The sequence below is a fragment of the Gorilla gorilla genome, chromosome 1 (genome assembly GCF_029281585.2).
Source record: "Gorilla gorilla gorilla isolate KB3781 chromosome 1, NHGRI_mGorGor1-v2.1_pri, whole genome shotgun sequence".
Lineage (NCBI taxonomy): Eukaryota > Metazoa > Chordata > Mammalia > Primates > Hominidae > Gorilla > Gorilla gorilla.
The window spans coordinates 184,046,544-184,066,772 of record NC_073224.2 but is presented as its reverse complement, the minus strand read 5'-3'; the positions used below and the strand labels follow the sequence as shown (position 1 = coordinate 184,066,772).

The window sequence follows — 20,229 nt, the reverse complement described above, 5'->3', positions numbered from 1 at the left end:
TATGTTTGTCAGAGGTATTTGGGTATTTGTATGGTGGTTTGAGGGTTTATATATTTGTTCATAAAAGTGGTATTAGATTGAATTCAGCTCCACCCTTTCTCTACAACACAGCTAGCTGCCAAACCCAGTGACATGTTCACACAACTTCATTAAATCTTCCATTCCATGGATACATGGCCTGATGCTCTAGTAGTCTGGTATATGTATTATTGTCTCCTATTAATAGTTAAAGAATTTGTAGCTCAGGGACTTTTAAAAAGCTGCCCAAGTTTCAATGCTATTTAACATGCAGTGAGGTTTCTAAAATCCAAAATTCTGGGCTCTTTCCGTCATCGTAGCCTTTCTCAGTGTGTGGTCTGATGACCACCTACAGTGGAATCACTGAGGACACTTGATAACAATTGTCATTCCTGAGCCCCACCCCCAATATCCTAAATCAGGATCTCTGGGGGTTGGGCCTAATAATCTGCACTGTAAACATATAGATGATTCTTCTCATTAAATTTTGAGAACCTCTGCACTTATAGTGGCTTTCTTATTAAGTCATTTGACAAAGTAGAATACTTAACAAGTCATTTGCTTCTGAATTTCTGTCTCTGATGGCTGGCATTCCTGGCTCAGGAAATTATAACCAAAGTTCTCATGCATTTATCCCATTTTAAAAGGGGCTTTTAGCCCCAAATGGACACAGGGCCCAGAAAAGGAGTTGTACAAACTCAGGGTCATGGAAATATTAGCGCAGGAAATGAAGTAAGAAAACGGATGTAAGAAAGGGACTGTTGCAGAGCTCCATATTACAATAAGAAATATTATACCAAAGTTCTAATAAAGAAGTCTTATTAAAGTCTTCCTAGGTCCTTTATTAGCTAAGATATTTTTGTTTCTTTTATTTGTGGTTTGGTTTTTACCTCTCTTTCGCATTGTTTTCTTCCTGGATTCTTGGAAGTTCCTGTATGCTGATCTTTCTGGGAAAGGATAAAAGAACAATCTCTCTTCTTCATTCTTTACCTTTAATTGCAATAGACTTTCCCCTGTGCTCCTTCATTCAGTCACTGATTCAATATCTCATTCATACATTTATTTACCAAGTACATACTGAGTCTCAGACATTGTACTAGATGCTGCAAGCCCTGTCCCTGAAGATGGTATAATTTACCAGGGGGAAATAATAAATAATTACAACCAAAAGTTGAAAATGCTTAAAAAAGTGTCTCTGGGCCAGGCCTGGTGGCTCATACCTTTAATCCCATCACTTTGGGAGGCCGAGGCAGGTAGATCACAAGGTCAGGAGATCGAGACCATCCTGGCTAATATGGTGAAACCCCATCTCTACTAAAAATACAAAAAATTAGCTGGGCGTGGTGGTGGGAGCCTGTAGCCCCAGCTACTCAGGAGGCTGAGGCAGGAGAATGGCATGAACCTGGCTGGCACAGCTTGCAGTGAGCTGAGATCGGGCCACTACACTCCAGCCTGGGCAACAGAGCAAGACTCTGTCTCAATAAATAAATAAATACATACATACATAAAATAAAATAGTCTCTGGTTGGCCGAATTGGGGGCATTTTAAAAAGGACTGAAGAAAAGAAGGTGAGTGGTTGAGGGCCGTAGGCTACCTGGACAAGATTCCTGTCCACCACTTATTAGCTGTGTCTTAATGTATCTCTCTGTCTTAATTCCCTCATCTGTAAAAGGAGGAAATTATTGAAAAACAATAATATTATTGAAAAAATAATAATGTGTTGTTAAAAGAAGAACTTTAGACAAATGAAATTTAACAGAGCTTAATTGAGCAAGGGAAAAAAAGATTCACGAATTGGCAGCTTCCAGAACCATTGCAGATTCAGAGAGACTCTAAGGATGCCTCATGGTCACAGCAAATCTATAAACAAAAAAAGGAAGGTGACATACAGAAAATGGAATTGAGATACAGAAACAGCTGGATTGGTTACAGCTTGGCATTTGCTTCATTTGAAAGCAGTTTGAACAGTCAGCTAGCTGCCTATGAGTGGTTGAAGTATGACTGCTGGGATTGGCTGAGACTCAGCTATTGTTATAGAAGCATGCTCCTAAGTTAGGTTGTCAGTCTTGTCTACTTATTAAGTTAGGTTATGGTTTGTCCATAAGGACTCAAGTGTGGAAATACAGAGGCTTTCCAGGCCATATTTAGTTCAATTTAACAGTGTCTACCTGATGGGGTTGCTTGTTGTGAGATTAAATGATTCAATATATCTAAAGCGCTTAGCATAGTTCAAGGTATGTAGCTGTATATACAGGCTAGTTGTTAATGTTGTTATTATTATGAAAGGGCTCAAGGGGGAACTTTTGTATTTCTTACTTAAATAACCATGTGAACAATAGCCTGTGGCATGTGAAGGAGTATGGTATCCGGGCAGGGACAGAAAATTCCATGTGATTGGAGTGTCTGTACAAGTGTACATTGTGTGAACCTAAGTGTTGTGTGTGCATAAGAGTTCATGAGTGTGGCCTAATGATGGAGACCAGGGGCTTGCACCTAGGAACCATTGATGTTGGAAAGCTTGGTAGGGGCCATAAATGACATCTGGAGAGGTAGTATCTCACAGTGGATCCACAGCATCGAGTCTAGAACCAGAGGGCCTAGATGTGAATCCCAACTCTTCCAATTACTAGCTGAGTAGTTTCGGGAAGTTGCTCAGTCCTCTGGGCCTCATTTTCCTCATCTGTAAAATGCAGATACTCTTAGAGCAGGGGACCCCCACCCCCAGGCTGTGGACAGGTACTGGTCTGTGGCCTGTTGGGAACTGGGCTACACAGCAGGAGGTGAGTGGTGGGCGAATGAGCATTACCGCCTGAGCTCTGCCTCCTGTCAGATTAGTGGTGGCATTAGATGCTCATAGGACTGTGAACCGCACATGTGAGGGCTCTCGGTTGCATGCTCCTTATGATAGCTGAACTGATGCCTGATGATCTGAGGTGGAACAGTTTGGTCTCAAAACCATCTTTCCACTCTGTCTGTGGAAAAATTGTCTTCCATAAAACTGGGTCCCTGGTGCCAAAAAGGATGGGGACTGCTGTCTTAGAGCATCTCCCTCAGCAGGCAGTGAGGAGGACATGAAGTAATATTTGTAAGGTGTTAAGAATTTTGCCTCACATGTAATAGGCTTGATTTATGTTAGTCATTATTATTAAAGGAATGTGTACCTTATGATATTGATATATACAAAATCTACAGCCATACTGAAGCTGGTGATAATATGATCAGATTTTTAAATTATGAATTATGAAACCATAAATAAATAAAACAAACATAATAAACATTTTTCTAAACATGTTAGGAAAATGGCTATTTTCCTAAATATGAGGGGAAAAAAATGGCTTTAAAGACTGGGTCCTCATAGAGGTAAGATGGAATGTGCACCCATCATCTTAATAGAGTTTACTCAGTCTAAGATTTGAGTTCTCCAGTGTAGTCCATTGAGGCTGCTTAAATAGAGGTGCAGAACCCAGAGCAGGGAGGGGAAGCCCCATGTTAGTCTGTTGGCTCCTGCACATTTGGTGTCGATTCATTCTGGGAAGTACGCTGAGAGAGGCAGAAATTACCTGGCTCTGTTCAGAGGAGGGCTCCTGAGATCGTGAGAAGGTTGGAAGCCATTGCACAGGAAAATCAGTGAGTGGAACTAGGGATGTTTAACAAAGGAAAGGCTGGGGCCAGGAATATGATGATCGCCCCCACCCTAAGTGTAGGAAGGGCTGTGAAGTGAAAAAGGGAGTAGATGAGTTCTCCACAGTTTCAGGGGAAAGAAAATGAACCAATAGATGAAAACTACAGAGATAGGGATTTCAACTCAGTTTTAAAAGGCAACATTATAGCCAGTTTTCTTCAGCACTTTCAGTATCTTGAAGCTGTCCTCAACATTTTACTTATTTGTTCACCATCATATGCTAATGCCTAGAAGAGTGTCTGGCTCAAAGCAGTGGCTGAGTAGCTGTATTAGTCAAGGTTATCCAGAGAAACAGAACCAATCATTTATTTATATACATATGTATGTGTACATATATGTGTGTGTGTGCATGTGTGCATATGTGTATATATAATAATATAAACATCATATATAAGTATATATGACATAATATATATCATATATATGTTCTATATGTCATTTTTTATACATATATATTTACAGAGAGAGAGAGAGAGACATACACACAGACAGAGAGAGACAAAGAGAGGGTGGGGGAAGACTGTAGGGAATAGGTTCATACAATTGTGAGGGCTGACAAGTCCAAATTCTTCAGGGCAGGCTGGCAGGCTGGAGCCCAGGGAAAAGTTAATATTGCAGTCTAGAGTCTAAAGATAGTCTAAAGGCAGAATTCCTTATTCTTCAGGAAACTTCAGTCTTTTCTCTTCAAACCTTTAATTGATTGGATGAGGCCTATTCATGTTATTTTGGTAATCTGCTTTACCCAAAGTCTACTAATTTAAACATTAACCACATTTAAAAAAAAACCATTTACAGCACCATCTAGATGATGTTTAACCAAACATCTGGTACCACAGCTTCTCAAGTTGATACATAAAATCAACCCTCATGGTAACTAGAAATGCTTTAGGAATAAATGATTAGAGAGTTACCCAATACTGGAGATATTCATGTTAAGATGAGCTGAGATTTTTTTTACAATATAGTTTCAACCTTTATTTTAGATTCAGGGGGTACATGTGCAGGTTTTTTTTTTTTTTTTTTTTTGAGACGGAGTCTGGCTCTGTCGCCCAGGCTGGAGTGCAGTGGTGCCATCTCAGCTCACTGCAAGCTCTGCCTCCCAGGTTCACGCCATTCTCCTGCCTCAGCCTCCTGAGTAGCTGGGACTACAGGCGCCCGCCACGACGCCCGGCTAATTTTTTGTATTTTTTTTTTAGTAGAGACGGGGTTTCACCATGTTACATGTGCAGGTTTTCTACCTGGATATATTACATGATACTGAGGTTTGAGTTATGATTGATCTGGTCACCCAGGTCAAGTACTGCGCATAGTACTCAATAGTGATGGGCTGAGATATTTTAAATGCCATTCAAGTATCTGACTGAATTAGATGAATTTTAAGGTTTCTCTAATTTTTGTACTTCATGAGTCTAGGAGTGGCATATATCACTAGAGAATTTTTAGAAGAGATGAAAATAATCCTCTATAAATAAATACAAGTATACTTATTATTTATTATTGCACATACAATCCATCATAATTTGAATATGTTTGCTTTGGCTGAATGATTTTTTAATTTTCTATTGAGTGCATGCATATATATGTGCTACTGTAGACAAAATAGACAATAACCTCTGCCTTTTATATTATAGTAGAAGGGTGGGGAGAAACACAATAAACAATAACGAGGTATATTATAGAGAATAGCAGATGACGATAAAGTACTATGGAGAAAAGTAAAGCAGGCAAGGAAATGGGAAACGCTGGGGTGAAGGTGAGGAAGGAGAGTGATATGTTTATAGCCAGATCTGGGAAGGCTACACTAAGGATGTAAAATTTGAATACAAAGTTAAAAGAAGTACCGTAGCCAGGGTACATTTTGTGCATGTTTGGTAGCAGAAGAAACATTTCCAGCAGAGGAAATGGCAAGGGCAAAGGCCCTAAGGTAGGTTTGCTATGCTTGATCAAGAATAACATGGAGTAACCAGACACAGAAAGACGAACTTTACCTGTTCTGACTCATTTGTGTGAGCTAAAAAGTACAAACTTTGAACTCATGGAGATAGAGGGTAGAATGATGGCTGCTAGAGGCTGGGAAGGGTAGTGACAGGTGAGGGGGAAGAATATAGTTAGATAAAATGAATAAGATCTAGTATTTGATAGCACAGCAAGGTGACTACAGCCAATAATAATTCATTGTACATTTAAAAATAGCTAAGAGTATAATTAGAAGGTTTGTAACACAAATGATAAATGCTTGAGATGATGGATACCCCATTTACCCTGATGTGTTTATTATGTATTATATGCCTGTCTCAGAATATCTCATGTACTCCATAAATATATATGACTACTATGTACCCATAAAAATTAAAATTAAAAAAAAAGAATAACATGGAGGCCAGTGTGGCTGAAGAGAGGACAGTAATAGATGTCAAAGCCAGAGGAGTCACAGGGGCTGGAGAGGTGGGCCTTATGGTGCCCTATGAGAATAAGGAGGCTTTTGATTTGCACTCAAGGAGAAATGGAAACCACTGGAGGGTCTTAGGCAGAGGGGGAGATGATCTAACTTTGATTTTTAAAGGACCGCTCTGTAAGTAATGTGGATAATATAGCTGGAAGCTATATATATTCTGGGCCTATCCAAGCAGCTACATAAGTTCTCAACTCCTAGTTTCTTACCAGGACCATCCTTCCATTTTATATGATGTTTTTCTGTTTGTTTTGTTTTGCTTTAAACAAGCTTCTTGAAGTATAATTGACATAAAATAAGATGCATGTATTTAAAATGTACAAACGGATAAGTTTTGACATGTGTATATACTCGTGAAACCCTCACTACATTTAAGATAGTGACATTTCCACTACCCCCCATGGTTTTCTCATATGGTGTGTTTTTTATTTTACTAATTGCATCACCCAGTTGCTGTTTTAAAAGTAGGGTGGAGTGGGTGGTATGTGGAATAAAGGCAGTGGCCACGTATGTGCTCTCTATTACTGGCAAAAACCTGGTCACCATTCCACATTACTGTTATGGTGGGTTTCCTTCCTCTTTTGCTTACTGAAGAAATACCTAAAAGAGTATTTATAGGGCCAGTTTCAACTATCCCAAACATTTCATTGCACTTTGAAAGGTGTGGCCTACAGCTCTGAGCAGAAAGGGAGAACAACCCATGTTTCATGTGGCAAATATTGCTTGCCAAGATTGTGTGATGGACATACATCTAGCCTTTTGCAGCTATTTTGGTCCTTTTATAAGGAAAGTTAAACCTATTTGGTTTGGAATTGCCTACATTACTGACAGACAAATATAAGCCAATTAAATTGGATAAAAAAATGTGGCAGAAGGTGGAATTTTTTTCCCCCTGCAGAATAAAGACATTCTAACTTCTGCATCATTATGCTTGGCAGTAATTTCCCCCTTGAAGCTAATTAAGAAATGTGGGTGGGTTATTTTTAACTTCCTTAATTTTACCTTTGATTATCCTCTTACTTCACCCCCTCCCATCTCTGAGGAGCAATAAATTTTCTTACTAGGTGAGGGAAAATTCCTAAATAATTCTATAACACACCTTGCCAATATTATCCATAGTATCTTGGAATTTCCTTCCATCCAATGTGCTACCTCTCCAGGTTCATTCTCACTTCCAGCCAGATGATGTCTTCTTTATTATCTGCACCAACTCCCCAAGTATCTTATGGATTTTATTATTACCCAGATAGCTAAACAAGATTCATTTTCTCAAGTCCAGATCCATCCACCTATCCATATATTCATTTGTAAATTTTTTGTTCAATTATTATTTAGTGACTCTTTACTGTATTAGTAAGTATACTGTATCAGGGAAGAGAGAATGTTAGCAATATGAATACTTTTCTAATCTATGCAGTATATATTTGTCTGTTAAGGTATTCTTTGTATAACAAGTTTGAACTTGGAGGAACGTAATAGGAAGGCAGTCTTGACATAGACCAAGCTACCTTTTCTTATCATGACTTAAAAATAATGTGATATGTTGATTTCTGCTTGTTTCATTCCTTGATTGGGAACTCACAAATTGGAGAAGAAGGTAGTGGGAATGGGTGATAAAGTGGGAATGGTTAACGGGTACACACAGTTAGATAGACTGAATAAGACTTAATATTCAATAGCACAGTAGGGCAATTCTAGTTAAAAATAAAATATTATATATTTTTAAATAACTAAAAGAGTAAAATTAGAGTGTTCCTAATACAAAAAAGGAAAAATTCTTGAGATGATGGATACCCCAATTACCCTAATTTGATCATTATACATTGTATACCTGTATCAAAACATCATACGTACCTCATAAATATATATTATATAACTATAACTATTGCACCCTCACAGTAATTAAAATTTTTTTAAATTTAAAAATACCTACAAAAAAGAAATGAGGGAAGAAGAAAGCCATATTAAACATTAACTAAAATGTGATTTATGAAATGGGCATAATAGTAATTCTACTGATGGCAGCAGCAGCCTATATAAAAAGGCTGCTGCCATGATACTGGCTGCAGTTGGGGGAGGCATGGCCAGGGCTGCATGCTGCATGGAGCCGGTGGGAGTCGGGAACAGGTGGAAGCACCACTCACTTCTGAATTGGAAGGGAGGGAGCCTTGTGCTCCCTAGGTGCAGCTGCAGATGCCCAGCCATGGCTGCAGACCTGGGCATCCCTGTACTCTTGCGGGCCAGAAGCAGACAGGAGCCCCACACACCCGAGTGCAGGCTAAAGAGTACCTGCTCTCCCAGAGGCTCAGGAGTGCCTGCTCCTGTTCTCTGGCCACTCCCCGCTCCCAGTACCCACTCTGATCTCGGAGCTAAGTTGAGGCTGAGCCTGGGTGCTGTCGAAACTCAGTTGAATGTGTACAGGCTCAGGGCAGCACTGACATGTCAGGTCCCTGCCGCCTAGGCCCCCCTCCAGACTTTGGGTGCCAATGAGCATGGGAGGGAAGCAGGGGGGAGGGTGCCTGAGGATAGCTTGGTGCCCTGGGCACAAACAGCCTGAGCACCATGAACAGTGGTAGGAGGCAGACAGGCTCCTGGGTGGAAAAAGATAGGTTCCCAGTGAAGCCCCCTCTTCGAGCCCAGGAAGGCCTGAAGCCTAGGGGCAGGGCTGCCAGTCCTGCAGACAGGAGGGAGAACTTAATGGTGCTTTTTACCCAGCCCACCCATGGCCACCCATGGACCAATCAGCACACACTTCCTCCCTTCTGAAGCCCATAGAAACTCTGGACTCAGCCAGACTTGAGCAGACACTGGGGATGGCCAGCTGCAGAGAAGAGCTACCCACTCCAGGGTCTCCTCTTAGCTGAGAGCTGGGCAGACATTGGAATGACAAGCTGCAGTCAGGACACCCTTCCTGTGGAGAGGAGCCATCCACTGCAGGCCTCTTCTGAGCTATTCTGTCATACTATAAAGCTCCTTTTCACCTTGCTCACTCTCTACTTGTTCATGTACCTCATTCTTCCTGGGTGCAGGACAAGAACTCGGGACCCACCGAATGGCAGTGCTAAAAGAGCTGTAACACAAATAGGGCTTGAAATATGCCCCTTGCTCACCACATTGTGGGTGACGAGAAGGAGAGAAGAGAGAAGGAGAGAAGAACTGTGGCCCTTTGGAGAGCCCAAACCTAGGAGCTCCCTGAGCTAGGGCTGTGATGCCCTCTCTGGGGTTCTGTGGTTCCTGGAGTCACCAAGCTTCCAGGCGCCACCATGTTCCCTGGTGCTAGCCATGGAAGCAACTATTTGCAGTATGTCTGGTCCAGCCACAGCCTCAAAGGGAGCCAGTGGCTGTACCGGTGCCTGGAGTTGCCTGGCCCACTGCAGCCAGTATGCCTGGCTGTGTGTGATGGCTGGACCCCATGCTCTTTCACTCACACACCCCTCACTGCTCCACTTGCCCTTGGCAGGCATGGGATCCAGGCCAGTAGCACAAGCCGAGCACAGCCTTCCATGCAGTGTGGGCCCAGCGGGCCCCAGCAAAACTCGGGCGAAGGCACCACTGGCCACAGAGGTTTCTGGCTGGTGAAGTGACATCCCAAGATTCTGTAACCCTACTTTGCAGAATGCTGTGAGATTTAAATGAATTAATACATGAAAAATGCAGAGGAGCCCTAGCTTAATAGACATGAATTATTAGAATTGTTATTGTACCACATTTTCCTTCTAGTTTAACTATTTTGTTGTAGGTAGAGAATCCTTGTCAGAATTTATGGACTCCAGTCATTTCACTGCTTACAAATGATTTAGCGTGAGATGTAAATCCCAGAGTAACCCATGCCCTTCCGTCTCACCAGCTGACCATATTTCAATCCTAGGAGCTGGGACCACTTTACCATCATTTATCTAAACAATGCAACAAATTTTATGACTGGAACACTGGTGCCCATTACAGTCAACAGATTTTTTTTCCTAGTTCTATGCTATGTTTTATATTCACATTAAAGTATAAATATTTTCTGTCCATACATTGTGTTTAGACCATCAAATAAAATGTTCTTCACAAAATCATCACTTCATTGAGCTACATACACTTTTCCCTTGATTTTGTTGATGCTGTTGAAGGTAATTTGCACATTATTTCATTCTGTGTTGTAAGGAATAATGAAGTAACCGAGACCTTCTGAGAATCAATGGTAAATTAATTTGGCTCTGCCTGTCTCACCGAAGGCCAGAATTGTTGTGATATGTCTGTCAGTTTTCATCTAGATGCCTGAGAGCAAGTGTGGGCTTGAGAGCTTATTTGTATTGACTAGTATTTCACCGCACTAGATTTTATGTACTATACTGTGCTTTAGCAACAATAATGCTTTGTTTTTCAAAAGCAAATATCCAGTATTGCTTAAAGACTTATCCATTTTTATACTATATTCTCAATATGTGAACTGATTGAAAATCTATCATTGAGCATATCCAGTTATATATATTTTTGGATGACTGATATGTCCATAAAATGTGCTACAAAGAGACATAAAACATAGTCCTGAACTTGGGTGTCATAAAAATCTAGTGAGAGATAGAAAAAAATAGAAATATGTTGAAGATATACATTTAGCACAGAGTAGGAATGTATTTAGTTGTTGAGAGATATCAAGCAAGGCTTCACAGATAATTCTGATATAACAGTTTTGAAGAATGAAGTTTATCAAACAGGGTAAAAAAATACCATATTTGTCTTAGTTCATTTTCTGCTGCTATAACAGAATACCACTATATTTATATATAGTTTATAATACCACTATATATATATATAAACTATATATATATAAACTATATATATATAAACTATATATATAAACTATATATATATATAAACTATATATATATATATATATATATAGTTTATTTGGCTCATGATTCTGGAGGCTGGGTTCAAGAGCATGGGGCCGACAACAGCTCAGCATTTGGTGAAGGCCTTCTTGCTGCTTCATAACATTGTGGAAGGGCAACAGAGTGCACGTAAGAAGAGCAAGAGAGGAAAAGGGGGCAGAACTCTTGCAATAACTAACTCACTTTTTTTGATAATGGCATTAATCCATTCATGAGGGTGGAGTCCCATAATCTAATCACCTCTTTAAGGTCCTGCTTCTCAACACTGTTACAGTGGCAATTAATTTTCAACATGAGTTTTGGCAGGACATTGAAACCATAGAAATATTCAAAAGTATTAAATTATACAATAATATTCTGTTTATGAAAATTAAAGACTTTTCACTCATTTATGAAAACTTTCTCACTAACCATAAATACAAATATTTATATTTAAAAGATCAACATGGAAATATAGATATTTTCCATCTACCTTGTACTGGTTAACTTGCTGAATAAAATATTACCCCAAAACTCAGTGGCTTAAAACAACAGCCTTTTATTATTGCTTGTGTTTCTACAAGTCCACTGGAGGTCTGCTGACAACTAATCTAGGTGGACTCTGAGGGCAGCTCTGCTCCATGTGTCTCTCATTCTCCTCCTGTGACTAGTGGTTTGCTTGAGCAGGTCCTTCTCATGGTGATGGCAGATGTATAGCTGGAAACACTGGAGGCTTCTTAAGACCTAGCACAGTATACCTGAGCACAGGTATACTGTCATTTCCATCATCTTTCATTGTTCCAAAAAAGTTACATGGTCAAGTATCAAGTCAAGGGGCAGGGAAGTATATTCCATCCATGATGAGGCCATGGCAAAGATATATATGGTGGCACAGGTGAAAAATCAAGGCTATTAACAGAATTTACTTCATACCTGTGGCAAGAATCTACAGTAGCTTACAACAAAAAGCATAGAGAGGGTCTATCACTGAAAAGTTGGTCTAAAAGCGACCATTTACAATACCACACCAGGCCAAAGGAAACTGTTGTCATCAGGCATGGTTATGACTTCTGACATTCCTGATAGTCAAGACAAAAGGGAAAGGAAAATAAGATGTCTGAGAAAAGGAAGAGTAACAATTTTTGATGAAAATTAAATAGACACATATATATCTAACTCACCAATATATTTACTCTAGATGTATACATTCACATACATTTCACATAGTTAGAAAATGGACTGTTAGCATATTACAAGATAAATTCTTAATCTAATAATCTCATACATGCCCATCATTCATGCTCTATCTCTCCTTCAAATATTGTTCTTACGTTTTACAAAAAAAAAAATTTGAGATCTGAGAATTTTTCCCCTTTTACTCAGAGATATCTCTGTGTGTAGGGTCATTTAATGATAAGGAACAGACCATCCCTTTTACCTCTGAAGAGTACCCTATTTTTCAGCCAAGAGAGACCAGACAAAGATAACCAGGCAGATTTTTTTTCACCCCTAGTGTCTGACTGGATGACAAAGAAGTCTGGTACTTTAGCCAAGTTGTCTGCCAACAATTCCTTTTCTTCACTTGCTATTAGTTGCCTGGTCACAAGAAAAAAAGCAAAACAAAACAGTCTTTATCAACTTATGGACATCTTACTTTCCCACTTAATAAATATTTGGGTCTATCTGTTGCCTCACATCCCGTGTGAGTTGGTATGAGAACCGGTCTGGCTATTATGTATAGAAACAAACACTTAGACATGTGCCTTTGGGCAAATATCTGCAACACTGGTAATACTTTGCATATGTATACTTTTTTTAGTTTCTCAAACAAGTGGCAACATGGTGAGATTGAAAGGTTTGGGTCTGTAACAGCCTCTAAATTTATCCTATTTACTTACTCTGTGTGAAACAGAAACATCAGTTAATATATTAGAATTTCAATTTTTCATTGGTAAAAGTGATGACAATTATATCTACTTTTAAGTACGGTTAAAAGGATTAACACTGAGAGAGAGAGAGAGTGTGTGTGTGTTTGGCAGGGTGGTAGCACATGTTAAGTATTATTCAACAGATGTTAGACTCCTTTCCTGTATGAAGTCAGGACGACTATCCTTATTCATTAATTAAACACAAGCTAAGAACCTGTGCCATATCAAAAAGAGTAAATCAAACAAATAAGAAAACTGAACTATAAAATTAGAAGTGAGTTTCTGGGGGTCACACAAAAGAAAGACCTTAAGGCTAGAAACCATATTTCCTGGTTCTCAATCCATTGTCTATTCTATTGCTATACTTTGTATTCATGTATTCATTCATTCATTCAATCAATCATCCGTTCCTCCCTTAATCATTTGCACTCATTCTATTCAAGGGCTTCTTATATAGCTGTATAGGTTGTACATGTCATAATAGCTGTGTGACCTGGCCTCTTCCAAACTTCACAAACCATGCTCTTCCAACGCTTACTATAGCATTGTTCTTATTCTAGCTACCCTGTGCATTTTTCAGTTTGCTTGTATTGAAATTGTGTACCATATTATTAGCCTTAGTAACAAGTTCAAATGAAGAGTGACAAGCGAGACTTTGTATCGTTCCTCTCATCCAGGTATTCTCACTTTGCCTCCTCAGAAGTTCATTTAAATAAAAGCAATCAGTGTATCCATGTTGGCACTTGGGGATGGCCAGCCTGGAAAACGTCTATAAAATGTGTCCCTTGTGCTACAATTGGCTGAAGCATCATTAAACAGAGGAACAGATTCTATGCAGCAGGTTTGTGATAATAGCATTGAGTTCCTTCTCATTGAGGAGGAAGGCTTTAGCCAGGGACAATTTCAATTTTGGTCTGGTCTCAACTGCTCGTTCTTCCAAATTATTCAGATTAGCTTCTGAGTCTTTCCCCCATTATGGACCTAAAACAGCTTTGCTCTGGGGTCCTGATTATTTGCAACGGGAGGTCTCTATACTATTTTTATGAAACTGTTCGTGTTTTTCAGGGTTTACCTCAAATATTGAGGTATATTAGTCTGTTCTTACACTGCTATAAATAAATACCTGAGACTGGGTGATTTATAAAGAAAAAAGGTTAATTCGTTCATGGTTCTGCAGACTGCACAGAAAGCATGATGTTGGCTTCTGCTGGGCTTCTGGGGAGCCTCAGGAAACTTACAATTATGGTGGAAGGCGAAGTGGGAGTGAGCACCTCATATGGCCAGAGCAGGAAGAAGTGGAGGGAGATGCCACATATATTTAGGCAACCAGACTCACGAGAACTCACTATCACAAGAACTGTACCAAGGGGGAAATCCACCCCCATGATCCAATCACCTCCCACTAGGCCTCACCTCCAACACTGGGGATTGTAATTCATTATGAGATTTGGGCAGGGAGACAGACCTAAACCATATCATGAGGATTCTTTAAAGAATTGGTAAGGAAGTTTTGCTTGGTCTCCAGATACTAACAAATGACAGGTAAAAAGTTACTAAATAGCAAGTCTTGATTTTTATTTCTGCTTATAGGACCCAACAGATTTTTAGTGGTCTGTGTACTCAGGCCAGCTGCCTCTTTATTTTTCAGTTAAGGCTTAGTATGTATCTTTTTGTCTGTCTTTTAAAAATACACATGTTATTTCTTCCATTGTATGGCAGGAGGAAGTATTTTAAGAGTCCTTGAGTTAGGAAGGGTAAATTTCTGGATGGAGTCCAAGATTACAGCAGCCTCCTCCACTGGGGAGAAACCTGGACAACATTAAATTTCCCATGTAGCATCATTAAACATTCTCTTGTTGCCCTAGTTCATGATTTTATTGTTTAACCAGTTCACACTGACAGTCTTGTGGGTTATAGTTCTGTTTGACTGTCAAGTACATACTATTTCCATTATATTACATTCCAGTATGTTCTGAAGGAACATGATACATGTGTGCATGGAGGAAATGTAAGTGACACCAAGTGGGCAGTTCTATTTCTCCTTGAATCTGACTTAATTTTAAGGATTGACTTTTTCCCCTCCTGTTAGCAAATTGTATTGTTCACCTTTACTTTGATATCCTATATTTTGGACCTCTTCAAATTTTACAAGATTTTAAAACCCTAGTTCCTCCATTCCAGCTAATAGGAACTATTTTGCTTTTTTGCTATTTTGAAATTTCACAGGCTTTGAAGTTGATGTGTTTATTTTTATATTACTTTGTTCAGAAGAGTAGCTAACACCATTTAATAACTACCATACACTTGTCTAGCTTCTTGGTTGCTTCTTTGTTTCAGAGGTATCAATAGCTTCTTTTCATTAAATTGTTAATAAACTTGCAGATTAATAATGACTTTCTTGAGGGCAGAAATTAGGACTTTTATTCTATTGAATCCTCAGGATATAACCCAAAAACTGGCCACAGAGTTAATGTTTTATAAATATATGTTGCTTATTCTCATCTTCAGTAGAAGAAAACCCATCAAATAATAGCCATAAAACATAAAAATTAATGAAAGTATAAAAACTGCACAGGTGAGTGATATGGTCAGGCTTTGTTTCCCCACCCAAATCTCATCTTGAATTGTAATTCCCATAATCCCCATGTGTCCAAGCGAGAGACCAGGAGGAGGTAATTGCATCATGGGAGTGATTTCCCCAATGCTGTTCTTGTGACAGTGAGTTCCCATGAGATCTTTTACACTTCTCTCTGCACTTCTCCTTCCTGCCATCTTGTGAAGAAGGTGTCTTACTTCCCCTTCGCCTTCCGCCATGATTGTAAGTTTCCTGAGGCCTCCCCAGCCATGTGGAACTGTGAGTCAATTAAGCCTCTTTTCTTTATAAATTACCCAGTCTCGGGCATTTTTTAATAACAGTATGAAAATGGACTAATACAGTGGGTAAGAACATAGATTTTAGAGCCACACAGATCCAAGTCCAAATCCTGGATATGCTGCTGGATAATGATGTAATCTGGATAAGTTAATGATATGTCTTTGTGTCCTCATCTATAACATGCAGATAATATCTGTCTTATAAAATTTTAATGAAAACTGAATAAAATAGCGCATGTAAGCACAATACTTAGCTCATAGTTAACACTCAATAAATAGTATATATCATGTTAATTATTAGCAGTAGTATCAATATTAGTATTGCTAGTAGTATTAATATCAATATTAAAAGAGTGAGATTTATAAGATTCCTGCATCCTTTTGGCATCAGACCCTAATGCTTACATTTACTAGGGTTTTTCTCCAGTTTTTATTGAGTTATAATTTACAAATTTAAATATATGTGTATTTAAGATATACAACATAGCATTTTTATGTAACTATGCTTTGTGTAATGATTTCCATAATCAAGTTAATTAACATGTGTAATCTCATATAGTTATTATACTATTTTCTTTTTTTGTGGTAAGAACACTTAAGATCTGCTTTCTCAGCAAATTTCAAGTACATAATACATGATTATTAACAATAATCACCACGCTGTACAATAGATCTTCAAGCTTATTCACTGTAAGCTGAAAGCTATTTGTTCTGTGGCCTGTGTCAGGTAAGGTCTTTTGAGAAGCCAATGCCAAGACAGGATTAGATGTGCAAGAGGCTTGTTGTGGAAAGTGGTTATGAAGGATAAAGATGGATGGAACAAGAGAAGGCAGGTGATGCCATTCTGGCACCTGTGAAAGGGGGGGTGGGAAGGAAGGAGGCTATTGTAGGGGCTGCAGTTCTGATTATGGTCCTGAGAAATCCCTGGCTAGGCCAATGCAGGATCTCAGAGCAGATTTATAGGATTCCTGCATTAAGCAGGAGTGGACTAACTGGTGCCGCTGCTGTGTTCTGTCATGTCCTGGAGGCAGGGCAGGTGAAGTATGGCCTTAGCATGAATGTCAAGATCTGAAGATGCAGCCACATTTTCACCTATGCTTCCAGCAGCAGCTTTTCCTGAATGGAGATCTGACTAGTGCACCTCCATGCCCACCCCTTGGTCTTAAGGTCTATTTTTCCACTTGTTAGGGTCTCTGTTTGTCATCAGTGGCATAAATGACACACACAAAAAACTCCATTGAGGTAGTTAGATTTCACTTGAATGATTTGCCTGAAGTACCTGGAACGTAGTCAAGTGTTCAGAAAATGTTCATTCCTTTCCTTTTCCCCCAGTTTTTCCTTCTATTTTTAACTTCCCATCCCATAAAGGTAGATACCCAATCTTTGCTGAATACTTTCAGTGTCAAGATTCCAGCAAATAATTCAACTTGGAAAAATCCTCACTTTTGTCTCATCTTGTAATCTTGGGTAAAATGTACTGACTAAAGTTGAATTACCCAGTTAATGCATTTGACCCTCTTGTTCTTTTATCTATGCAGTCAGCCTTGGAAAGAGAAAAGAAAAACAGAAAAAATGAAAAGTAATTCATATTTGGCATTAGATTTTATTTCTTGAGGGAATAAAACTTGTGTCTCAGTGAGATTAAATCATTTATGGAAACACTATGTCTTGAATGCTTTGTCCTATTCAAGTCGTGGGGGCACATTCACGAAATAGAACTGCTTAGATCAGAGAAGATGAGCTGAGTGGGAAAGATTGGTATCTTCTCAGTGTTCTCAGAGACAAACCCTTCTGAATTCCAGCCAAATAATAGAGCACACAAAACTAGGGCATAGGTTGAAATAATTACATATTACACAGAAAAATTGAAAAATATAAAACATAATTAATGGGATTAGAATTCTACAAAATATTACATAAGCTATGGCAAGCAGATGATATATAAATACACATAGTTTTTAAATGATTCTTTCTATACACATTCTTTTAAAAGTTGCAGTTGGGAGAAGCACACACTTTGCTTTTTGCTTCTGCCTTGACTGTAACACATCATAAAAGTGTTGTTAGATGCAAAACACTTTCATGGAGAAGCTTTCCCAGCTCCAAACACAATCAGTTTAAATTAATTATTTTCCAGATTGCATAATGTTGTGTGGTTGTCTTTGGATGCCTTATAAGCAATATTTAAAAATATATATTATTCTCTGCAGAAAATTTCTCAGTAAAGCACCTTTATTTCCATGGTTGGCTTAACAAGGTTAATCCTGTTTGTATCTGCCCATTTTGGATATTTGAATTGAGTTCTGTTGAGATTCTTTCTATGAGATGGAAGAGAGAGAACTCTCAGGTTTTTGTGATGGCATTTGAAGCTCTACATGGTCAGATTTCCTGCTAAAGAACTTCAAGAATTCCTCACTGCTCATAGGAAAAAAGGCAGATCATTTGGCTTAGACTTCATTTCTAAATAATTATATATTTAAAGTTACTAACAATACGAAGAATAATGAAATGAGCACCCACATATCCAAAACACAGCCTTGCCAAATCTGAACATTTTGCTATTTCAGATTTTTGCTATGATTCAATCATTTTTATTCTAAAATGAGTCTGAAAGTTAGAGCTAGAGTTGTAGGCTCCTGCGATATCCTTCATCTCATCCAATTCCCACTCTTCCAAGAAGTAACCAATGTCCTAATTTGATGTGCATCATTCATGCAAGTGTTTTTGTCTTTCTATTATATATGCAATACAGTATGTCTAAAAATAATTCATGACATTTACTAGCTTTTAAAATGTGCGTAGAAATTATATTCTATATATCCCACTGAAATGTATTTTTGTATGTGGTAGAGGAGTGAGGATACACTTGTTTTTTCTTTTACAAACGAATGTTACCACACTTCTTCATGTATAGTTTATAATCCTTCCTACCTCATTTTGTAGATTTGTTTAGGTGTTTTTCCTTTCTTCAATTTCTCTTTAAATCAGTTGTGGTAAGTTACATTTTTCTAGAAAATGTCCCATTTCTTCTACATTTTCAAACTTATTAGCAATGTTTTCCAGAGATTAGCTTTAATATTTTTCATTTTCTGTTATTTTTATAATACATCCACTTTTCAAACTTTTAAGGCCTATGATTAACTTTGCTGTCTGCTTTGTTTCCTGACTAACTTCTCCAGAGTTTGTTCTATTATATTAAATTAATTTTTATAATGAAACACAGCTTTTGATTTTAACAATTCTCTCTATTATAGGTTTGTTTTCTATTTCTTTAATTTCTATTTTCATACTTCTTATTTCTTCATTTGTGTGCTCTTTGGGTTTACACTTCAAAAATGTTTCCAATTTATTAAATTTTAAGCCTAGCATTTTAATTTTCATGCCTTTTGTTTATAATACAGCAATGTCAAGTTACAATTTTTTCTCCAATTACTGCTTTAATTGATTTCTACTTGTTTTGACATTATCATTCACAGAGTTTATATTCTTGGGTGGAGTGGTAAAAGGTGATGAACAAAAATAATTAATAAGTGGTAAAATATATTTTATAGGTGACAAATGCCATAAAATATGTTCAAGGTAAAGGAATGAGGAATTCTGGGGGTAGAGATGGGATTTTTGCTATTTTAAATAGAATTATTAGGGAAGGCCTTACTCACAAGATGATATTTGTGTAAAAACTTGAAGGAAGCACCCTTGCCAATATCTAGGGGAAAAGCATTTAAACAGAGGGAACTGAAATTTCAAAAACTGAGGTAGAAGCAGGGTTGAAGTATTTTTCTCTTGAGTTTCCATTTCTTTATATATTAAACTAAAGTTTGGCCTGCAGCAGGGTTTCCTGACTTTCAAACTTTGGACATTTGCAAATAACCTTCCTGTTATTTACCTTATTCACATACCACCCAAAGAGTGTATAATGTATTGCCAAAAAATGCAGAGAGATGGAGTAGAGGTACTACTTATGTTAGCTTCAACCTAAGCAGGAACTTGTTTTTTGAATATTTATTAAGATAAATTTACAAATTTAATAATAATTAAATTGTCTGTGTGAAAACTACAATCATTCAGTATTACCAGTGAAATAAGTGCCGCATTTAGGAAAACAGCTTTAAATTGGAAAACTTAAACTCTTGTTTAGTTCTATTTCCGTATGTTTATAAATTGACTACTGAATGAACATTAGATAATTCTATAATTTTCCATAGATATAATTTTTCTGATTCTCCTTCAAAATCTAAAATACCCTAAGTGTGATAAGAAATGTTGTTGGTTATCAGTATGATGGTCCCTGACTTACAATGATTCAACTTAATAACTTTTCAACTTTACAATGATGTGAAATTTTCACAATCTCAATGTAATGTACAGTATTCAATAAATTACATGAAATGTTAAATACTTTATTATAAAATAAG

General features: G+C 38.0%; 1 long non-coding RNA gene across 1 annotated transcript in view; it reads right to left on the bottom strand.

Moving 5' to 3' along the window:
- Positions 1-11,555: 11,555 nt before the first annotated feature.
- Positions 11,556-20,229, bottom strand: part of LOC115931837 (uncharacterized) — a 28,881-nt gene continuing 20,207 nt past the window's right edge. Inside the window, exon 2 of the long non-coding RNA XR_008670756.2 lies at positions 11,556-12,091. This is a non-coding gene — a long non-coding RNA (uncharacterized lncRNA). The remainder of the gene's footprint in view (positions 12,092-20,229) is intronic.